This window comes from Coenobita brevimanus, chromosome 53, assembly GCF_032717465.1.
Source record: "Coenobita brevimanus isolate Jiangsu-jjx chromosome 53, ASM3271746v2, whole genome shotgun sequence".
NCBI classification, from domain to species: Eukaryota; Metazoa; Arthropoda; class Malacostraca; order Decapoda; family Coenobitidae; genus Coenobita; species Coenobita brevimanus.
The window spans coordinates 1,118,138-1,142,060 of NC_137006.1; the positions used below are offsets into that span (position 1 = coordinate 1,118,138).

At 40.4% G+C, this 23,923-nt stretch overlaps 1 protein-coding gene across 1 annotated transcript in view; it reads left to right on the forward strand.

Annotated features, from left to right (window-relative positions):
• Positions 1-23,923, forward strand: part of ctrip (E3 ubiquitin-protein ligase ctrip) — a 171,111-nt gene that overhangs the window by 90,963 nt on the left and 56,225 nt on the right. The gene's annotated exons all lie outside the window — the stretch shown is intronic.

The following is a 23,923-nucleotide window of genomic DNA, read 5'->3' on the forward strand; positions in this document are numbered from 1 at the left end:
GCCTGGACCTTCGGAACCCAAAAATGGCCCAAAAAAAAGAAAAAAATCACCAAAGAATCCGAATTTTTTCCCACCCGTAATTTGAAATTGCCGCGCGACACCAAACAGCTGTTACACGACCCCTTCACCCCTTCCTTCCTCCCCCCTCCCCTGTCAGGGTTGCCATTTGGTATTTTTCATTACCAAATGTGGGCCAATTTGGTAATGAAAAATTTGTTTTGTAATGAATCAGAATAATGCATTACCAAACGGATTTTTCACATGTATGAGGGTACACAGGATTGAGAAGGTGGGTTGTTTGCTCTCTCTGATTAATTTGCTAGCCTACATAGCCTGAAAATAATCAGCATGTTGTTAAATATAAGGAGAGTGATTACATGTATTTCCACTTGTATATATAATTAGTGAAGAATAAATGCTAGCTTTACGAATTTGGTAATGAATAGTTAAATTTGGTAATGAAAATTGAGAAGTTTGGTAATATGGCCATTGCGATCTGGCAACTCTGTTTCCCCATCACCAACACTCGTCTCCAACAGTTACTGCCTAACTTCGATTGTGAGTAGATGCTTATCACAGTGGAAGCCACACTTGCTCATTTTTTGTGAATAAAATGCAATACCTCGCCACTAGACCACACGGGAATTTACAGTATTGTGCAGTGTTAAGAAATCAGAATTTAGAGTGCAAAGGATTAACTGTGGAGTGCAAATTGGTGGTTGGAACTGGCATTTGAAACTGGCATGGTGCAGTTAAGAACAATGTGCAGTGTTAAACAATTATAACTCACAGTGCAAAGAACTAAGTGCAGCACAACACTGGATTCCTGTTAGTGCTTCAAGAGCATTTTCACCACTGCCAAAACCTTAGAAAAGCCGGCCATAAACGTGCTGTAAGTACCCAGGCTGAGGTACAGTCACTTCTTATTCCTCATTCTTTGGTTCCTTTTCATTTATATCATGCTTTATGTCCATTATTGGTGTGAATAGGGTCTTAAAGAGGTTTAAATAGGTGCTATGCATGTCCGATAGGAAGTTATTGAGGTGGCTTTCAAAGTTAGGCTGGGTTAGGGTCCTTAAGTACCAGTCCAGGAGCCAGGGGCCCACTTTCCGGGCATGCCTATGGCTCTGTTACATCGGATAGTAGAGGGATTACTGTATATCGAATCGTTCGTATTGTATAAACATAGTTATCAGGTAGTCTCTTATGACCCTTAAGGTATAGCAGTCCAAGGCTAAGCTGTTACTATTAAAGATCCATTTCCTGTAAACCTTCCATATTCACCATTATCTCATCTGGTAGAAATGGTATGGTACTGTAGATGTAATAAATATATTGACAGTTTTATTTGCAGTACTACAGAGCGACACAAAACACAGTACTGTAATAGTCATACTGATATTTGGTATGGAAATTGTGGTAGGTGGGGACGCTCACCATCCACTCACTCAATGTAGTGCTGCTCTCGGGTGTCTGCCCTCTCCTCTCCTCCATCCTCTTTCTACCCATCCTCTTCTGTCTGTCTTTCCTTCATTCTTTCCTCGTCTTTCTGCCTGCAGTTGACTTTACACTCTCTCTTCTGTCTTTCATTCCTTCATTCTTTCCTCTTCCTTCTGCCTGTGGGTGACTCTGCACTGACAAGCCAAATGGTTTCCTGTACACCAGGAAACCATTTACTACACTGGGTGGTAACCATATAACCAAATTTTGGCGCCTGATGGTTTAGTGGGTAATTATTGTGCTCCAATCGGATTGAGCCGGTGAAGGTTTATATCCAAGAGATGGTTGGGGTTTATTGCATGCGTGATGCCACTCAGGGATGAGTGAGGTTGGTCACACTCATCTTAGATGTCAGGACCGACTGCCTAGCCCCGGGCTCCTGCGCTCCTCATGGGGTAATGTAGGATTGGATGATGGATGGATGGATGGTATGGAAATCCCTACTTGATAAAATATGTAGTTGGTGGTTGCTTGTACAGGCCTGCATTGCACTCTGTGTCTGTTGATGCATGACAAATTTTTCAGTGACCTTATTTTTATATTTCTATTTTTTACAGGATTGCTCTCAACATAGCTGTTTTTTCTGCATCACTGAAATGGCATAAAGAAAGGACTTACTGTAGTGTTTGATATTCAGGCTTTCTTTCTTGTGTTTGTTATTTTGTTTGTAGAATTTTTTTGTGCTTTATTTTTGGGTGTTTGAAGTTTTGCCATTTTCCTGACTGTTAGTTTAATTTTTATCTCGAGTTTTTATTCTATATTTTTTAGTTTTGTTTTCCTTTTTCCTGTTTTTAGTAATTACAGTATTTTGATATGCAGATTTTCTTTTTACATTTTTGATTTATATAATCCTGTTTGTCTTCTGTTGCATATTTTCCATTATTTTTCCTGTTCTATAATTTGGAAGTGTTCCTTTTCATATTTTTTGTTTTTTATTTTGATTTGCAAGTTTTTCTTTTGTCTCTACAATTAACCATAGTTCTACGTTACCATACATATATTTTTGTTTTAACAGTGGAAGTGCTGAACCAGTGGAAATTCCATTTAATGATGGAAACAATTTTTCCCCTTATTTTTAAAAGTACTTATTAAAGTATAACCTGTTTCTTATTCAGCTTCAGTACTTCAGGGAATGATTTTGCTTGATATTGTGTAAATCGTAAAAACAGGGTGAGTAGTAAGTTGGAACACAAAGGCATTAGCTGTCAACATCATCATTCATCATCATCTGGACCTACCCACCCTAGGCCAGGATAAGGTTTAGCAACATCCAGACAGGCCAAATCTCCCCACTCCAGTGGGCCACGCTTCCATTCACTCACCATTCAAGCCCCTGGCTTTATTAGCTGTCAACTGTACGATAATTATTTAACTGCCAGGATATCTCTGTTGAACAAAATCATATTATCTGCCTGGTAAAGCATCACTACCACCATCATCCTGACCTCCCTGCAAAAGGATGGGGTGAGGTTGAGTTGGGAGAGCATGAAAACCTGATTGAACTAGATTGAGGATAAATCTGTCCAGGTAAATGGGACACACACTTTAACTTGCTGTTCAAGCCTCAGAAACTTGACTCAGTCTCACAGGCGTAAACATCCACACTTCATCATCATCATCATCCGGACCTCCTTTCCCACCCTAGGATAAGGTGAGGAGTAGCAATGTCCAGACAGCCCAAAATTGCCCAGTCCAATGGGCCACACTTCCATTCACTCATCATTCAAGTCCTCGGAAACCTGGCTCTGTCAGATACGCCAAAAACATTCACCATGGTCTGTAGCTTCACATAAATGTATCCGATTGGGTCAGTCCGGACGCTGCCACATTTAAAAGAGGTGCCAAAACCCTGATCATGCACTTCTCTTCACAACATTCATCTAGCCAGCTCGATCTCTTGTCAGTTCCCTAGCCTCACTGACTTCCAAACCTCTCTTCTTCACACACTCATCCACCATATCTCTCCACCTTTTCCTTGGCCTACCTCGCCTCCTCCCTTCTTCAAATTCACTCAGGTATACCTTTTTCATCTCTCTGTTGTTATCCATTCTCTCCACATGACCTTACCATCTCAGTACAGTACCCTCTCTTCGATTCTGGTGTCCACCGACTTCCTTATTCCACATCTTTCATGAATCACATTATTTCGTATCCTATCCACCCTCTGTACTCCACATACATTCCTCAGCAGTCTCGTCTCCACTGCTCTTACTCTTGACTTTTCATTTTCATGCCACACCATAGTCTCACATCCATTTTGTTAAAGTTGGCGCGAACACTCCTTCATGTAAGCCTCGTTCAGCTGCAATACTCAAGTCTGTTTCTTATCAAGGCCTTCATCGTACCAGCTACCTTTCTTCCTTGTGTCACTCTGCTTTCAACTTCTACATCCACACTTAATGTTTAATATTTCTTATCAGCAAACGTGATAATTGAGAGCTTTTAACGTTCAGCCTGCTAGGATTTTTAACAGATGAACAAATGATCCATTCTTAACCTGATTAAGTAATTTTTGTGTGTACATAGTAATGAAAAAGCCTGCTGACCACATTTGACCATGCAAATGTAATTATGCGGCCCGTCATTGATCCTGTGTCGGTTTATATCCAAGGGGTGGTTGGGGTTTATTGCTCATGTAATGTCATTCAGGAATGGGTGATGCTGGTCACTGTCATCTTAAATGTCAAAACTAACTTGCCTAGCTCTGGGCTCCTGCACTCCCCATGGGGCAACACGGATAAAATGATGATGATGTCATTTTCTCTAGTACTGTAGTAAGAATAGTTGTAGCCTTATTATTTTTAGAGAGGCCAAGTTTAAATATTGTATATCGTGGATCAGGCAATGTGGAGAGCCATCGTAGATGACCAAGACATTCATATAAATACGTTAGAGTCTTTACTAACAAAACAAATGAAAACATTTTGTTTTGTTTAAAATACTTACACTCGGGAAGAATCTGAAAGTATACCTCGGGCATTATCCTTCAATCATTTTGTTATCTGATAAGTAGTAGCTATTCAGATCAGAAATCTAGTTTGGTCAGTGATCTTTTATTACTTTTTTTTTTTTTTTTTTTTTTTTTTTTTTTACACCTTTGTTATATTTAGTGTGTGTGTGTGGCTGAGGGAGTTACTAGCATTGTGAGAGTGGCCAGCCAGCCAAAATAATTGTCTTCCCATGGAATACCTAAATTTATCAAAACATTCAGTTTCGTTTCCCTCTGTTTACTCTTAACTGGAACTCAGTCCAGGCTTGATTCAGGATTACCTGCTGGATAATATGGCATTGGTAAAGAACTCACATGACTCTGTATCCTGACTTACAACTCACCCATTATACTCTTTTTCCATCGTTGCTGATGTGGTACTTGTATTTTAATTGTACAGCCACTTCCTGTTATTCTCTGCCCTTTTTTTTTAAAGTTTCGTTTTTAGATTAATTTACTCTTTATTTCAGCATCATGTAATGACACCTTTTTTTTTTAGTTTCTTCATATTTTTACTATATTAATAATGGCAGGTGGGGTCACTCACCATCCACTCACCCAATGTAGTGCAGCTCTTGGGTGACTCCCCTTTCCTCTCTTCCTTCCTTCTTTCCTTTCTTCCTCAGCTGACTTTCTTTCCTTCATCCTTTCCTCTTCCTTCTGTCTGTGGGCGACGCTACACTGAGTGACGAGCCAGATGGTTTCCTGTACACCAGGAAACTTTTTCTCCACTGGGTGGTAACCATATAACCAGACTAGGGTGCTGAATGGTTTAGTGGGTATTTAAGGCACTTCAGCCAGATTGAGCCTGTGTAGGTTTATATGCAAGGGATGGTTAGGGTAATGCCACTCAGGACTGAGTTAGGCTGGTCACTCTCGTCTTAAATGCCAGGACCAACTTGCCTAGCCCCGGGCTCGTACGCTCCTCATGGGGCAACACTGGATTAGATTTTTTTATTTTATTATTATTATTTTTTCTTATGCTGTGGATTTTAGTAGGGAGACTGTAAAATTTAGTAGCATGCTATGTGCAAGGTAAGGGTCACAGTAGCAACAGCAACTTGTATTGTAGCATTGCCTTGCACCGTAAATCATTTTCACCCTCTCCCTACGTGCTAAGGGGTCTTTGTATGCAGCATGTGTTAGGAGTGTAATGCTGTATGGCAGTGAGACCTGGGCAGTGAAGGAGGAAGACATTCGCCAGCTCAGACATACAGAAATGACAATGATTAGGTGGATGTGCAGTGAGTCCCTGCGTCCAAGGCCTGGAGGGGCTGGGTTTACAATGGAAGAGTTGAGAGGTAGGATGGGACTGGAGTGTATTGGTGTTGTGATGAGGAGAGGTAGATTGAGGTGGTTTGGACATGTGGAGAGGATGGTGGATGATAATTGGGTGAGGAAGGTGAGAAGTGTTAATATTGGGGGTGGGGTTATGAGGGGTAGACCGAGAAAGACATGGGACGAGGTCATTAAGTGTGACCTTAGGGTTAAGGGACTGAACAGGGAGGCTGCAATGGATCGTGCAGCGTGGAGAGCCGCCATTAGGTGACCAAGGCCGACACATGCAAGCATGTTGGAGCCTTTAAAAACGAAACGAAACGAACAGCTTCCCACTCTTGATAATACACATTTATATTTTCACCCTTATCATTCACTGATTCATGCAGTGTAGTTGTCACCTAATGTTCTGGACTGTGGCATCTAAGACTGGGATCATTCTACCTCGAGGGGTAGTTTTTCTTACACATCGCTGTTGTCGTCTCCAGTCCAGTGACTATATTTATTTCATTCTTGCTACCTCAAGACGGTGCTAATTAGTGTTGGGGAGGCTTAAAAATTGGAAATTAAGCTATGACCTCATCAAATGCCTACTGGAATAGGTGGTTGCAGATGGAAATTCTGCTTCACTGTAACCTGTAGAAGTTTATGCCCACACCTGCCCCTGTCCAGTGAGACCAATTGTATTGGTTAGTGGTGGAAAGTTCCCAGCCATGCCATCAGGCTGATTGTGGACATCATCTTATAGGTCCCGTACATACTAAGGCATGCCTGTCTGGTTGCTTGCATAAACCGGCTGTTCAGGCAAAATTGAACATGGGTGGGTTGTTGAGGCCAAGGCTCTCATCCTTAGTTGAGACGGCTAAGTCAGGATGTGGGATGGAGTGGAGTTGAGCTTGATTTTGATACACACACACACACACACACACACACACACACACACACACACACACACACACACCTGTAGTCCTCAGTAAGTTTTCAACATTTAACCCAATATTACAACATTTCTTTGGCAGTATTTTATCCTGAGAGTAGAGTTTGGTGATGCCAGTGTAACTATTTATACCTCATACCAATTAATCTGGCCAGGCATGTATGGCAACACTGTTCCTGCCGAGATTCTGATTGGCTGGAGGTGTTTGTTCGATTTCGTTGTTGCTTAAATCGATACTTTCTTTATTATCAGATATGATGCTGAGTTTGTCAACAGTACAATCGTCAAAAGCAATAAGAAATCCGTTATATACTTAACAAAAATGAAATTTGCGTAGGAAGATAGAGATATGAGTCAACAAAGTATTTTAGCAGTCAAAGTCAAGGTCAGCATTCGAACAATTCCTTTAAATCTCCGACACTCGATAATATAACAGAAAATTGAGGAAACCTGCTTAATCTAAGCGTTGGTGTAACACACATTTAAATTTTAAGATCAGTCCGTACTATGATAATAGAGAAGATAAAATGAAATTGTTTTCCTTTAGCCTACTTTGATTTTCGAAATTTTTTCAAACCTCCCTCCCCACACAACTCGTCTTTTCATTAGAACTTTTAATTATTCAGAGTTGTGGCACCGTTAAAGGGTACGGACTGATCTTAAAATTTAAATGTGTGTTACACCAACGCTTAGATTAAGCAGATTTCCTTAATTTTGGTATATTATCGAGTGTCGGAGATATAAAGGAATTGTTCGAATGCTGACCTTGACTTTGACTGTTATAATACTTTGTTGGCTCATATCTCTATCTTCCTACGCAAATTTCATTTTTGTTAAGTATAAAACGGATTTCTTGTTGCTTTTGACGATTGTATTGTCGACAAACTCAGCATCATATCTGATAATAATGAAAGTATCGGTTTAAGCAACAACGAAATCGAACAAACACCTCCAGCCAATCAGAATCTTGGCAGGAACAATGTTGCCATACATGCCTGGCCAGATTAATTGGTATGAGATATAGTAAATCCTATAACAATAATAATTCTACCATGAAACTTACGCATTAAACCAGCAGTGCTTACATCTTAACTGTATATAATGCTTTACCATTTTTTATTACTGAATGTAAGATAGTGCAGTGATGGATCATAACTAGAACTATGCAGTGCTGATATTTAGCCGTTAAGCTCATTGGGTTTTCCTCACTGAGATGAAATTGTCTGGCATTAGCCAAAGTAAGAGACTGGTGTTCAGTTGATCAGGAGAAATGAAAGGCTTTATTTTAGTAATGGAGCTGTTATTGCTACAAAATTGTGTCTGCCCTTACTTAAAGCTACATTTACTGCAAAATAATATGTAATTGATGCCTAATCAGATATGGATACTTCTTCATCTTCAGTATGATTTTGTTGAAATATGAGGATAATCTTATGTTGGAATAACACTTCAGATTTTTTGCTGAAAGCTGTCATTCATTAGCAGCTCACCTGTTGTTATACTTGAGGAATTGTTGGACTTTACGAACTTCCAAACCTGCTTTGCTGAATGGGGGTGGTTTAACTCTGTTGTCAGTGTTCGATTGATGTAGTAGCAAAATCAGATATAATGAAGAACAGCCTGAGAGCTAATCATTGCCTTTGGAAGTTATGTATGGAGTTGCTTTCTCAAAATAAGGATATCTAGAATAAGAAGAGAGGATATGTTGGTTGGCCCATCTGTACAGCTTGCTTCAAAGGTTATGCTCAAGGATTAAAGGAAGGGGAGAGAGAGGGGATTGCTAGGTAAGTCTGCAGAACCCCAGAGGTAGGGAAAGCAGAGGCAGATGAGGTATAGGATCATAAGTAGTGATGAGAAATATTGTAGTATATTGCATTGTAGACTGTTGAGTATATATGCCAAAGTTTTGGCATGTGAAGGTGAGTGGCATTATCTCTTGGCATGTGAGAGGATTGCAGGGTCATAGAAAATGGCTAGACATCTTAGCTTCTTTAGTCAGCTGCTTAACCCCGAAAGACCACAATTCTGCCACCCTGTGAGGCCCCAGAACTGCATTTAGGGTCTGATTTTTCAACTTTCACCAAGGTAAATTTTGGTCTTATAGATTTCAAGAGCTCGATTTTACTCATCAGAAAATGTGTACAGTATTTCTCTCTCATAGTCATGTCTAATGGTTACTGCACTATCGACTGTCAAAGAACATCAATAATAAAAATTGTTACCTTTTTCATATAGAGAGAAAAAATTGCACCAAAGAAAATTTTGGTCCACTAGATTTGAAGAGCTTAATTTTACACTCCATAAAATGTATATTTTGCTCTCATACGTCTAATAGTTACCGCACTGTTGATTGTCAAAAGTAAAAAAAAAGCCACCACTCACTGAGCGAGAATGGGACGACATAAAAGGGAATAGGGAGGTGGAGGGAGTGTTGGGGGGGCATCAGGAGGGAATATGCTTGCCACACACAGCCAATACAGTCTAGAGGGGGTTAGGAGGGTGATCTGGGGGAGGAGACATTGAGGACAGGGCCCAGTGGAGCAGAGAGGTGGAGAAATAGCAAGGGGGAGGACCGTCCCCCACTGCATCTAGAGGGGCCAATCAGGCCATACACCACCAGATATTGTACTTTCCATTGGCTAGGCTTCATATACGTCATCAAAGTGGGGGTGATACCTCATGCCAGTTTTTGGTAGCTTATGTACAACCAATGATAATAGGACTCTACATACCAAGGCCCAAACACAGCCATAGATGATCAAAGGAGTTAAGGGGGGGGGGGGAGTTTGCCTGACTTTTCACCATCTGAGAAAGGTGTATGTGGTTGCTGTTAGTGTTGTGGCCTCAGACTTATCTGAAATTTGAGCCCAGTGGACTGCAGACTGAAGTTGCCTTCTTTGCAGTCCACCATCTCCCTTTTGAGGAATTGGGAGGGAGTTGAGGGACATTTGTATGACCAAGTATTGGAGCTCCTTGGCCATATCAATGCTCTGTTGAGAAAGTACCCCACTGCAGCATTTGTGTTGAAAATGGATAAATTTGTTCTTGTGGTGTTAAAGCCAGGTCATTTAACAACTTCAGCTGGAGAGTATACAGTGCTATTTTTTCTTGCTGTGTACAATATATCAAGCCAGCTTTATTTAGCTAGGTAGAGACTAGAATTAGGTTATAATCCTCATTGGCCCTATCGCATCTAGGGTTATCTCGTAAGCAGAATAAAAGTCAGTTAGCAACAAGAGTAAAATAAATGGTCATGGGGCTGAAGAGGTTAAGTAGTCTTAATATTGAAGAGATTTGATAGCTGCCCCAGTACAATTGCATTAGTTACTTCTTGATCTGTAGTAAGTATTGTTTGCTTATGTGATTTTTATGGCTGTTCCCAAGCATTTCTGGGACACCTGTGCTTGAAACTAGCCATGGAAAGCATGAGAACATGGTGTACTCAGCTATCCATATTTGCAGATTAGCTGTTTGCCTTTTTTGTTGTAGGTTAGTAAATTATTTAAATAACCACAAGATTAAAGTGTATTTTGAGATAGTTTAACACCTGCATTAACCCCTACACCGCGGGCTTGTTTACCAATGACTTGCATGTCCCGCGGGGTTATTTGGGCTCCGACAGACTCTCAAAAAATATTTGCCAAAAATCAGTTATTAGTCCTAGAATAATAAAATTACATATGCTTATGGCACATACCTTCAGCTTTCTCCTGGAATGATTGTTGAGTCTTCGTCGGTTACCGTAGGACTTGTGGAGACCTCTGAAGTAGGGTAACAAAGTCTCCACTTTACACTTCCCAGCAACCCGTAATATGATTACCACAGCCAGATACAAACACTATAAACACTATTCTACAATTTTCAAGTAGTTCGGGATCCATACTCAAAAAAAAAAAAAACACTGTGAAAGCAATGGAAATTACGAGCGCGTCTGATCGTCGCACTGGCACTAGTTCGCTCTTGGTACTCTGTCATTTATTATTCATAAAACCCCTCACACTTTATATTTCTGTTACTATATAACACTTATATGTATCTACAGTCTTTATCTATAAGTTTCCTTCAGTAGTATTAGTTTATTGTCACTGTAGGGATTCAATTTCTTTCAGTAAAATACGTAGCATTCACTTTCTCGTCCTGTATACTGGCATTGAGAGTGAATGTCACTTTCATCTTCACTCTCATAACTCATAGCATTCAGACATGCTAGAGTGAAACTTTCACTTTCATTACTCCTAGGGTATATACTCGTATTCTTATAATACTACTCATTTACATTTCTATTTCCTTGGGGGAAGCAGCCTAGGTATATAGATAGATAGATAGATTTACACTGTGTTATGCACTGTCACTTGAAATAACTTATAAAACTATTTTCCATTGTTCACGTATATTTATATTCATTACTTTCACTTGCAGTTTACACATTATTTACAATTCCACTTGCACTGTTTTACTCAATAGAAAGATTGTAGTCACTCTTTTATCAATTGTCAGCCCTTTACCTCTTTCCACACGAGGTTTAGTAGGGGGTAAAGGTCACAGGGCCATTTGCATGGGGGTGAAAAAAGGCCTTGAAGTCAGCAAGAAGAAACATACGTACCCTCGCTTCGGAAGATGAGAGTAAACTGATAACGGAGGGGCCGGGGTGGAGGCCTGCTTAGGGGTTATTCAGAGTTACCAATATTAGTTCTTGAAACAGCTAAGTCTAGCACTGAAATGATTGGCAGGAAATCTAGACAATACATTATAAATTTGGTAGTTCCAGGTGAATGTAAATATCACTTAGGCTTCTCCCTTCCCTCCTTACATGTATATTTATTACGAAAATAGATTAGAGGCCTACTTAGGAGATATATATTCAGAGCTACCAATGTTATATCTTGAAACAGCTTTGTCTAGCACTGAAATGATTGGCAGGAAATCTAGACAATACATTATAAATTAGGTAGTTCCAGGTGAATGTAAATATCACTTAGGCTTCTCCCTTCCCTCCTTACATGTATATTTTTTACGAAAATAGATTATACGGCATATTTCAAGGGGAAAAAAACAGCGAAAATTAGCGAACGAGTGCACGTGAGGTGTTGTCAGGTGATAATTAGCCAATTCCAGGTGTATGGCGCTCTCACTTACCTTATTTCTTTCTTGTATATATTATTTGGTATAAGAATAGGACATAGGGCTTATTTCAATGGATGAAATCAATGAAAAATTCCAGGGAAGATTTACTTAGCGTAGCACGGCCGGACAGGCGAGAGGATAGGGTAATGGAGGGGGGGTAGGGAGGGGAGTCAAGAACGGGGAGAAATGGCTAAATTGTCAACAATGGATGGGAGTACAGATGAGATTAGGAGTGCTGACTAGTGTTGGACATTGGCAGTACTGATAGATGATACAAGCCCCCACTTGGAAGCCCGGGTGAATTCAAAATAACACAGAATCACAAAAGCGACGCCCCGCGGTATGATCCCTTGCTCCCAAGCGTCACGAAAGTGACGCCCCGCGGTTAAGGGGTTAAGCCATTTCATATGCTTTAAGCAAGTATATTTTAATGTCTGATTATTTTATGGGGACCACATAAGTTTTTAGTCACACAGTTGTAACTGCAAAGACTATTAAGGGGAGGCACCAATTATTTGTGGATTTTTGCCATTCATGGTTAATCCAGGTCAGTACAGAACAGCAGTACTGTCATCACTTGGATTCTCTGACCACAATCTCATCAAAGCTGCCTCATTAGTTCCCCCAAACCTCCCCATCCTGAACCTGTTGGGGTGACCAGATGGCACTTTGATAGGGCAGACTGGGATGGTTTTAGAAAATATCTTGCTGATATTCAATGGCAGTTTTTCTTCTCTAGTGACATCAGTTCTACCCAGTCCCACATTAATGATTTAGTAAGTGGGGGCACACCATCCACTCACTTGTTGTAGTGCTGCTCTCAGGTATCTGCCTTTTCCTCTTCTCAATCCTTCTTTCCTTCCATCTAATTCTGTCTTTCTTTCCTTCATTCTTTCCTTGTCATTCTGCCTACGGGTGACTTTACACTCCCTCTTCTGTCTTTCTTTCCTTCATTCTTTCCTCTTCCTTCGCCTGTGGATGACTCTACACTGAGTGACAAGCCAAGTGGTTTCCTGTATACCAGGAAACCTGTTATTATGCTGGATGGTAACCATATAACTTGGCGCCTGGTGGTTTAGTGAGTAATTACGACACTCTAGTTGAATTGAGCCGGTGAAGGTTTATATCCAAGGGATGGTTGGGGTTTATTGCTCACGTAATGCCACTCAGGGATGAGTGAGGCTGGTCACTTTCATCTTAAATGTCAGGACCAACTTGCCTAGCCCCGGGCTCCTACTCTTCTCCTGGGGCAGTGTAGAATTGGATGATGAATGAATGAATGAATGAACAGGTTGGAATGGAATTGTTCATACCAAGTCACCATTTCACTAAAAGATCAGACTCCCCAAAATGATTTGATAGCAGTTGTGCCAGAGCTACATCCCAGATGTCATTAACATATAACTCTTTCTTATAATAAGAAACACCTGAATTGCTTAGTCAATTTTAAATTGCTAGAAACCATGCAAGAGCAATAATAAATGTCGCTAAATCAAACTATCTTCACAACCAAGCATCCAGTTTATTAAACAGTCCTAATGACAATAGAATATTCTGGTCAACTCTCAGTTCTTTCAATAATAATAAATCATCGCCCATTCCCCCACTACAATCATCAGATGGTAACATTACAAATGACCTGTGTGGTAAAGCAAACTTCCTTGCCGGTACATTTGCCAGTAATTCTGCTTTAGAGGATGTCAGCCAGAACGTCCCTGTGCTAGACTTTGACTCTTCAGAAATTGCTGCACTTAAGATACACACTAAGTCCATCCTAGACAATTGACCTTGACTCTTCAGAAATTGCTGCACTTAAGATACACACTAAGTCCATCCTAGACAATTGACCAACTAACAAAGCTCCACGTCCAGGTGGAATTCCTGCAATTGTTTTGAAAAGATGTTCCCCTGAACTTGCTCCCATACTAGCAAAATTACCCAGACTCTGCATATCTGCTTCTTCATTCCCTGATTCTTGTAAAAAAGCCAATATCCACCCAATTCCGAAGAAAGGAAATTCCTCTGACCCCTCTGATAGCAGACCAACAACTATCACGTCTTTTCTTGGTAAAGTATTTGAGATTGTAATTGATAAGAAAGTTAAACATCTTTAGTCCAACAACGTAATGAGTGATAGACAGTATGATTTTTGCCACGAAAGATCCATTACAGCATTGATATACTCAATATCCTGACTCATACCATCCATCAGTCAGTTGACCAACTTGGAGAAACTCATGCTGTAGCCCTTGACATTTCTCATGCTTTTGACAGAGTGTGACACAATTCCCTGCTATCCAAACTCCCATGCTATGGCCTAACGTCTTTTGCTCCTCTGATTTCCTCATATCTCAGTGATAGAAAGATAAAAGTTACAGTAGTTGATGTACATTCCAATTTCCACTTGATTAATGCTGGCATGCCACAAAGATCAGTTCTGGCTCCAACGCTATTCCAAATTGATATTAATGATCTCTATCTGTCACCCATAATCCCATCCATTCATATGCAGATGACTCAACACTTTACAGTTCATTCACACTTAAATGCTCATTCACAAAGTTCAATATCTCAAACTCACAACACTACACCAGTCTTCATTAATCAGGACTTATCTAAGATCATGGAATGGGGACAAAACATTGTCTCATCTAATGCTAGTAAAGTCAAATGTATACAGTTTACTAATGGATGGATATTGCCGAATTCCTATTGTACCTTCAGTGCTGCTAATATTCTTATCTCTAAAAGTGTTGAATTTCTTGGTGTTTCACTTAACAGACCTCTCATGTTAGATCGCTTGCTAAAAACACTTCAAAGAAACAGGGATTATTGTACAGAGTCCGTAACTTTTCACTGACGAGCAGTTAGCTGTAATTTGCTAGTCCAGGTGCGCTGTCAGCTGGAATATTGCTCACCCTTGTGGAATGAATGTGGAGAGGTTGCACAAAATTCAGAACAAGAGTGTTAGAATTATTAATAAATCAACAACTACAAATGAACTACCTCCCCTTCAAGTAAGAAGGAATGTTGTCTTCCATACATTATTTACGGATACTTTTATTGCAAATGCTCAGACGACATTGCATCCATTGTGCCATCTCTCCATGCCTTCCCCCGTGCTGCACTCATGACTGGATTGTCACACTGCCATAATGCAGAATATCTGCCTGTCAGAATTCTTTCATTCCCTAAGCTGCATCTGTTTCGAACTCACTTCCCCAGGGTGGTGTCTCTCCAAACTTCTATCTATCTATCTATCTATAGTCCGATGCCCTAATCCTGCAAAGGGTGGCCGCAGACAAAATGCCTCCAAGTTGCTCTGTCACCCACCATTTGACTGCTCTCCCCCCAACTCACTCCCCTCTCCCTCATATACCTCTCAACTCCATCCGTCCACCTCATCCTCCGTCTTCCCCTCCCTCTCCCTCCTCCCACTTCACTTACATACACCTTCTTAGTCAGTCTTTCATTCTTCATTGTCTCCACATGTCCAAACCACCTCAGTGTATTTCTCCTAATTACCTCAACCACATCTACATCCAAACTTCAACCTATTTTTTAAATGAATGGAGGACACCTGTAATTTTTTTTTTTTTTTTTTTTTTTTTTTATTTAAAAAAAAAAAAAATTGTAAGGTATGCCCTGCTGATGTGGAAGGCCAACTGTAGTGTGTACAGTGTGATGGGTTTGACAGAAATCTCATTACTTTATATTGAATGGGTGTATGCAGCTGCCGTTTGACTATTCTTAGATGATAAGGAGCCATCTTAGTAGTCTTGATAGGGAGTTGTGTTACAAATTTCAGTGTTTTTCATTCTAAAGGGTACATGGCAACTCTCACTGCTAGCTTTCATTATCCTATTTCTTCACGAGATGAAATTTATTTTGCTAAATTACAACTCAGTTCATCACCTAGATGCCTAAACATTAATATGCTTCATTTGTATAAGAGAAAAATATTTGTTGCAATTTTTGGAAACAGTGAAACAAAGCTTTAAGATGCGTCTTATTTTTGTTCAGGTACATGTAGGGTAATGACTTGAGTAGTTATCGGTGATCGATTTACACAAATGTTAATTAATTGTTACTCTGGAAAGAGTATATGTAATTCATATAACAGTTAAGATTTATAATCAAACTCATTCTGATGTCTCACTGCTGATAATATAAAGATTTTATTTTTTCCATCTGTATTGCCTCCTTGCTGGTAAGGGGAAGGCAGTAAACGAGAGAGTACTGTATATCAGGGTTGCAAAATGAGATGTCGCCAGCCAATGCAAGAAGCATCAACAGCACAGAGGGAAGCCATCATAAAATTACACAGGGGCAATGTTTGATCTTGAGAGATTGCAGTGTTAAAAAAAAAAAAAAAAAAAAAAAACTGGGTATTGATTGTTACCAATAAGGTATTATGATAAGGGACTTCCTGATGTTACCTGGTGACACACTGTGTAGCGATTCATGAAAATAAGGTATTATGACAAGTTGGTGATGTTGCGTTTGCTTTAGTTTGCCAAAACTCTCCCACCCAGGCTTATCAGATGCTTAACTGGTATTTGACAATTATGCAGCTGATTCTGGCACTTTGCTTTTAATCACAAGCAAATAAAATGGCAACTTCTTATCATTCATGCCAAATTTTGTATGTAAGTTTTGACAGAATTGCCAAACTTGGCAGCATCTGGCAACATTGGATATGACTCCAAAAGTCTGGAAAAACTGTCATACAATTTTAAGCTAAAAAAAAATCATAATTTTTTCATTCAGTGCAACTTTACTTAATTAGCAAGAGTAGTTACGTCATGACCTTACGATGTCTTTTAAATACTGTAGTCACGTACATTATGCCGGAGCCTCTATACACGAAACAATGACAGTATTTTGTAGCACATTGAATATTGATCATACATCTGGCTGACATTACCTGAGCAGAGCCTGTCCAAAGTATTCTGAAAGCTGCAACATTGCTCCCTTTGATGGCTGTCCCTCCTTTTTAACGTATAGTATTCTTTGGTATCGCACATGTTATATTTATAGTAGCATTGATATTATTGGTCTTGTATATAATAATTATAGAATATTGCAGTAGGTGGAGACATAACCATGAATTAAACTTTTATAGAGAGAGAGAGAGAGAGAGAACAAGTTTGTGGAATTCTAACTTTTGGTCCCGTCTCTTCTGGGTGGTAGGGGGAAATAGGAGAAAGAAAAGTGCTTCAGGCCCTTCTAGATCTTCTGGAATATGGCCTGTCTTTGTCAGTATCCTGTCCTTGTGTCCTAGATAGAGTTGAGTAAATATAGAAACTAACAAAGCAAGTTGAACTGGAAAGAGTTCTGGATAGGCAAGTAAGTCAGTTTGTTTTTATACCACAGGATGAGGCCACTAAGCTTAAATACTCTGCTGTGGTTCCATGAAATTGGATAAGCCTTAGTTTTGAGGGAGGAGTGAGTCTCCGTGGTTCTTTGTCAGATCATTCCTCCAGTCTGATTGTGGCACACTTGTCCATCACCTGAGCTGAAAGAGGTTAGGGATTATCCAGTTAGAGAAAATGCATTACTGTATAGTGAAGATTGTCACATTGCCACATCCCCTCACTCATCATTCAGACCATCTCAGTTATTGACTTCTTCCCAGAGGTTGTGTAACTTCCACAGCAAGAACATTTATTTTGGCTATGGCATTTTCGTGATGTTTCGGGTCAGAATTGTCACTTCAGTGCAGAACATGAAACTGAACAGTCTTGTAAAAAAAACTTGCACAGATGGTTGTACATGTGAGGTGGAGTCAGGATTCTGAAAGGTTTGAATGATTGTGTGGTCCATTTCAGTGGGCAAGACATTGATAGTTCTCCAAGGTTTTTTGCTCTGTTATTTGGTCTTCCTTACTCCATCTTTTTAGGTTAGAGTACTGTAATGATTGTGTTGACTGACATTATACCTGTTCTATTGACCATCTACTATATGCAGTAGAGTATCCTGTTTTCTTCCCAGAATGTACTAAATCATCACTGTATTGGACTTAATTCAGTCTATCAGACTTTCTTCTTGTTCATCAATCTGTCTGATATAGAGGGTGTGCTGGGAAATATGTTAAGAAGCATCTCAGACTTATTCATGGGCTAATTTTCAGTAAAAATGCTGTATCAATATAGGTCCAGTTGTCAGCCATTATAGAGCTATATTTACAGGTGACCTGATGATGCAGTATGAACAGAATAATTTTCATCCATATCGTCCTCAGAAATTATAGCTCCATAATAGTTGAGAGTTTAACCTATGATGGTACAGCATTTTGTCATCATCATCCAGACCTCCTTTCCCACCCTAGGGCAGGATGAGGAGTAGCAGTGTCCAGACAGCCTAAGTGTGCCCAGTTCAGTGGGTCACACTTCCATTCACTCATCATTCAGGCCCATGGAATCCTGTCTCCGTCAGATAGGTCTAAAACGTTTCAACACATTGTGGAGCTTCACGTAATTTGAATGCTGTCATGTTAACAAGGGGTGCCAAATCCCAGGTTATGCGCTTCTCCATAAAACATGCATCCAGCCAGCTCAATCTCTTGTCTGTCCCCTAGCCTCACTGACTTCCATACCTCTCTTCCTCTCACACACATTCACCATATCCCTCCACCTTCTTTTTGGCCTACCTCGCCTCCTCCCTCCTTCAGATTTGCTAAGATATACTTTTTACGCCACTCTGTTGTCATCCATTCTCTCCACATGACCGAACCATCTCAGTACACTCTTCGATAGGGCTCCACAGACTTCCTCACTCCTAATCTTTCATACATCACATTATTCCGTATCTTATCCACTGTCTGTATTCCACATACATTCCTCAGCAGTTTCATCTCCACTGTTCTTACTCTTGTTTTTCATGCCACACCATAGTCTCACATTCATCTGTTAAAGTTGGCACTAAGACTCCTTCATGTAAGCTTTGCACAGTTGCAACAAAAATTAATCCAGGAATAGCACCATGACTCATACATTTCCTGGGACAGCCTGTGTCTGCAGAACTGTGCCATTTCACACTAACATCATAAAAAAAAAAGTTCATTACAACATATCCTGTCCAAAAGCATTAATAATCAAAACTGCCTGATTCCTTCAAACTGCAAGTCATATTTTGGCCCTAAAGTTTTCCATCACTGCTTATTAGCAGGATATTTATGCAATAAATATAAGCTCATCCCTGACACCAGAGCAGCCCTCGTAATGAGTATGATCTGTCTATATTGCCAAATGCCTTAATCCCTTATACAGGGTGGCCACAAACAAATCGCCTCCATGTCACCCTGTTCCCCCGCCATTTCACTACCCCACTCCCAATTCACACACCCCTCTCTCATAATGTGATATGCTGATTCAAGAACAACCAAGTGAGGAATAACAACCTGTGCCGTACACCTGAGGAATGTTTAATATCTGTAGTTGGTTTGTTTTTATCTGATTGATTTGTTGGGTCTGGTTAGTACTTGGGTGGGTGACTGCCTGGGAACACCAGATGCTGTTGGCATAACGTTCTCCCTACGTGTCAAGTGGGGTTGGTGGAGGATTAGTGCCCCTCCCTGTAAAACAATTAACTCTAAGCCCTTGGCCACCCCGTTTGGGATACATGGCGTCTGGCAATGAATGAATGAATGAATGATTTGAGCCATGCCCACACCTTGAATACTTAGTTTTGGTTGTATGAAATTTGATGAGCCTAAGCAGTGATGTAGGAATGAGTTGCATTGGTTAATAGTCAGATCACCACAAATCTGGCTACAAACCCATCAGCAGAGCTAAGGGGAGTTAGGAAGCTCCATTACGTTGAATGTGCTAGTGTTAAGTAAAATGAAAGCTTCTGATTCAGGACCAGCTTTCAGTAAAAAGTAAGTCTACCTATACCTTACATTTTAGGGATGTTAGGCTTTTAATGGTTGAATATTTTACTGTTTGTTGAATTATTTGGAGATACAGTACATATAACCAGGGATTGTGTGCAGGATTGTATGGATTGTTTTGTTCAGTTGTCAGGAGTTATGTGGATTTGTTTTCTGTTCTAGCTGTTCATTTATGTTCTGACTTCATTTTACTCATGTCAAAATAAAGGTCAGGTAAGGTCGAGTCAGGTGGGTGTTGGTGAATCTTGAACTTCTTGCCCAGTGAGCCTCACAGTATGGGTGGTGCCCAGTTTTGTTTACCCTTACGATTTCCAGGTACAGTAAATTCTCAATTGTCTGGCATAATTCAGCCAAGCTCTACACCAAACAATGTGCAACACTGAATATTGCTTAGTATTCCCAGTTGGCTCAATACACTCAATCCTCGTAAACCGCGGCAATTTGGGTCTGGACCACTGCCGTGGATTACAAATTCCGCGGTTTATAAATAATAACTCTTATGTGAAAAATAAATGAGGGTCTGGACTTTGGCCAACCACTCCCCAAAGCACCCTACCTACACCTATCTAGGCACCATCAAACACAAACATACAAATTTAGGAATATTCAGTGCATGTATTTAATAGAAATAAGCAGGGTTAAGGGATCTCACCTTAATCCTGCGACGATATTGCTTAAGTGAGTGAAGTGGGGTTGTGTTGGGAAGAACTTAGAACCTCTCAGCATGAGGCGGGGATGATCCCTCATGCTGGTCTCCCTTCTCCAGCTCCTCAGCCTCCCTCAGGAAGCCCTCAAAGTCTGCCTGGTTTTGTTTTGGTTTCTCCCTGGTTTTGTAGATCGTCCTTATGGTCGACTCGTTCCTCCCATATTCTTTCGCCAGGCTTGCAAACTTCTCTCCCTTCTCAACACAACAAATGAGCTCCAAAAGTTGACTATACAATAACGGCGGCTGCTTCTTGATGCCACAGGGCTTGGAGCGCTTCTCCGGGGGTTCGGGAGGGGCCATGGAAGGTAGGAGGTGGGGGAAAGTGCACAAAAAAAGGCAGGTAGCTCTCATACTGCACGGTGATGCTCTATACTGTGCGGGTTGGCGGGCAGAACAACAACAACATGGTGGCATTAATATGCACACTTGCCACCAGGGACGGGTGGTGATTGGTTGTTGGGTCGCTGTTATCAAATTGAATGCCACGGTTTACGATTCTCCTCGGAAAAGGCCCACTTCAGTGCTTAGATCCGCGATTTTCGTGACTTAACAGTGGTTTAAGGGTGCTGGCAGTCTGACAGCCACTTTGCCGCGGATTACGAATCCGTGGTTTATAAACGCGGTTTACGAGGATTGAGTGTATTTGGCATCTAGCCAGATATTGGGTCATTATCTGTATGAACTTTCCATCCTAAAAATTTTCCCATGAGTAAAAGTTTAAAATTAAGCATGATATACAATAAAGTAATGATACAATACAGTGCAAGGTGGCTACCATTCATGAGCCAGTTGATACGCCTTGACGCAGGATGTTGCATAGAACTGCCAGTTACATCCCGTTTCAGCGCCAGATATTGCATAATTTCTCCGGATATTGCTTTAATAGAGGTGACCCAACAATGCCAGATGTTGCGATGACAGATAATTAAGAGTTTACTGTAAATTTATTTAACTTGGGAAACACCTCTCATATGGAAAGAATTTATTATACCAGCCTCTTGTATGGAAAGGATTTATTAAGCCTGTATCTGACCCCACAAATATCCTGTTGTTGTGGCTGCAGGCTCATATGAACTTGATCCCAGTGAACTGCAGGAGGGGTATCTTAAGTTTGCAGTCCATCACCACCATTTAAGGGATGGAAAGGGAGTTCAGGTGCCTGCACATGAAGGCACCCTTCTCCAGCACCCCATCCATTCTGAACAATCTGTCCAGAGCAGAATAAAATTGTCATGAGTTGGCAAGAAGAAAATACAGTACATTCCTAGGCTTCAAGAGTTAAAACTTAAATGGGTAAAGGTGCTGGCAAGCCTCCTCCTGCAGTTTCTTCAATAGTTCATTCCCCCTAACTGGGCAGAGATTTTTGTCCTTTGGCAGACTATTTCACATACCTCAGTGACTGAATAAGGTGATATTACTGCCCTGCATCTTTCCCTAGCACTTCTTCCTGACTAGCCTCATACTCTAGGACAGTGGTACCAAACTCAGTCCTTCCAAATGGCTGTACTTCAGTTCTATTGATTGTCTGAGGGTCAAGTCTACCTAAACTATAATATATGGCAAAGCTGCTGCCTATTCAAACATTCAGAGAAGTTTGTTATGCCTTCTAACTCTTCCAGTGGCATTGGCTTTTGCTTCAAGTTGTTGAATTACTCAGTGGTATTTTTATCAAGCAAATTATCAATAAACATTTCCTAACAGTGCTGTAATACTTGTTCATTTGATAGTATGACAGTTTTTGTGTTTGTTATTTCTCATTTGTTCATAAGTCGTCACAGGTCACTGTTTTCCTCTTTGAGGGCCACATGTGGCCTGTGGGCCACCATTTTGACACCATTGCTCTAGTGTTAATCTCTTGTAATAGTTTGGCTTTCAAGGTTGAGAGAGGGAGCAGTTTTATGCTAAGTTAAAGTGAACAGATTAGTCATTTTAAACTTTGTCAGGGCTCTTGCTAACTGCTGATGGTTGCGAGCCATTTGGCTCCCAAGGTTTCAGATTTACGAGCCAAATAAACGTTTAGGAGCCAAACTGACTATGAGCCAAAATATTTCATGAGCAATAAATATATTTATTTACTCATTGTGATGATTAGAATCATATAATAAGGTTTTAAACATTCACAATGGTGACAAGGAAAGACTTAATAATTGATCACAGGATGAGGTGGAGGGATGGAGTTGAGAGGTATATGAGGGAGGGGGGGGTGAGTTGGGGGGAGGGGAGTCAAATGGTGGGTGACAGAGTGACTTGGAGGCGTTTTGTCTGCGGCCACCCTTTGCGGGATTAGGGCGTCGGGCTATAGATAGATAGATAGATAGATCGTGGTTTTTTGTTCATTTAAGTGAGATTTACTTATTTTTTAGTTTACTGTGTTTTGAACTGGATGTATTTTCTCATCGCCAAAAGGCGACTTGCATGTAAAGTTTGTTCACCAAAGGGAAAAAATACTCACATTTGCGAGCTGTGGCTTGCCAAACAAGAGCCCTGTTTGTGATAGGTACAGTGTATGTAACTGTGTGGTTTAATGCAGTGTACATTTGGCAAAGAACAAAGGAACTTTACCATCTCCATCAGGTCATCATTTTCGTTTCATTCTTGCCACTGTCATATGGCTTTATTTACCTTGGGACTGACTTTTCAGACTGGTTGACGTAGATGTAACCTTTACGCCTGTATGAGAGAGTATTGCTAAGCTGAACAAAGCTTGCTGAAAGTAGCAAGTATAATTGTAAAGAAATACACCACAAGATTGAAGGGTGTTGAAATACCTTTCATGCATCACAAGTTCCACACATGATTCATGGTTTACATACACCCTTGTCATCTACAAAGAGAGAGAGACAGAGAGAGTCCAAAATCTGTGTTTATCCAAAATTTATAGATATTAGATGCCTGCTGACTCCATCGCCATCCATGTGTGTGTGTGTGTGTGTGTGTGTGTGTGTGTGTGTGTGTGTGTGTGTGTGAGAGAGAGAGAGAGTAGATAGGCCAAAGTCTCAACTTGCTAATCCAGGATCTCACTTAATTTTTTTTATTTATTTATTTTTTTTTTTCCTCATTACTTTCATGGAGGATGTCTTGTATGTCTCTCATTACTGGTGGTCGTACAGCAAGGACAATATGGTACATATTGATAAATAATATTCATTGTGTTTTATGTAGGATAACTATGCAGTTCATAGTTACAGCTGTAATTACCACAGTAGGTCATAAGTTATGGTAAAGGCACTCCCCAGTGACAGTTACATCATCATTTATTAACCCTGTGACTCCCTGGATATCCTTAGGTGAATATAATCATTTGGTGTAAATGTGTAATTGAGTCAGTGTAATGGACTCCTTGGCAGCAGAAAGCTAGAAAGAGTTTTTAACCCTTCTTGTGTTTACACATGTAAGTGTGGTGCAGCACACTTACAAGTATTTATAATAGAGTATTACAAGTACTTACAGTATTGTTTTGAAAATCTTTTGACAGTATATCCCACACCTGCTAGA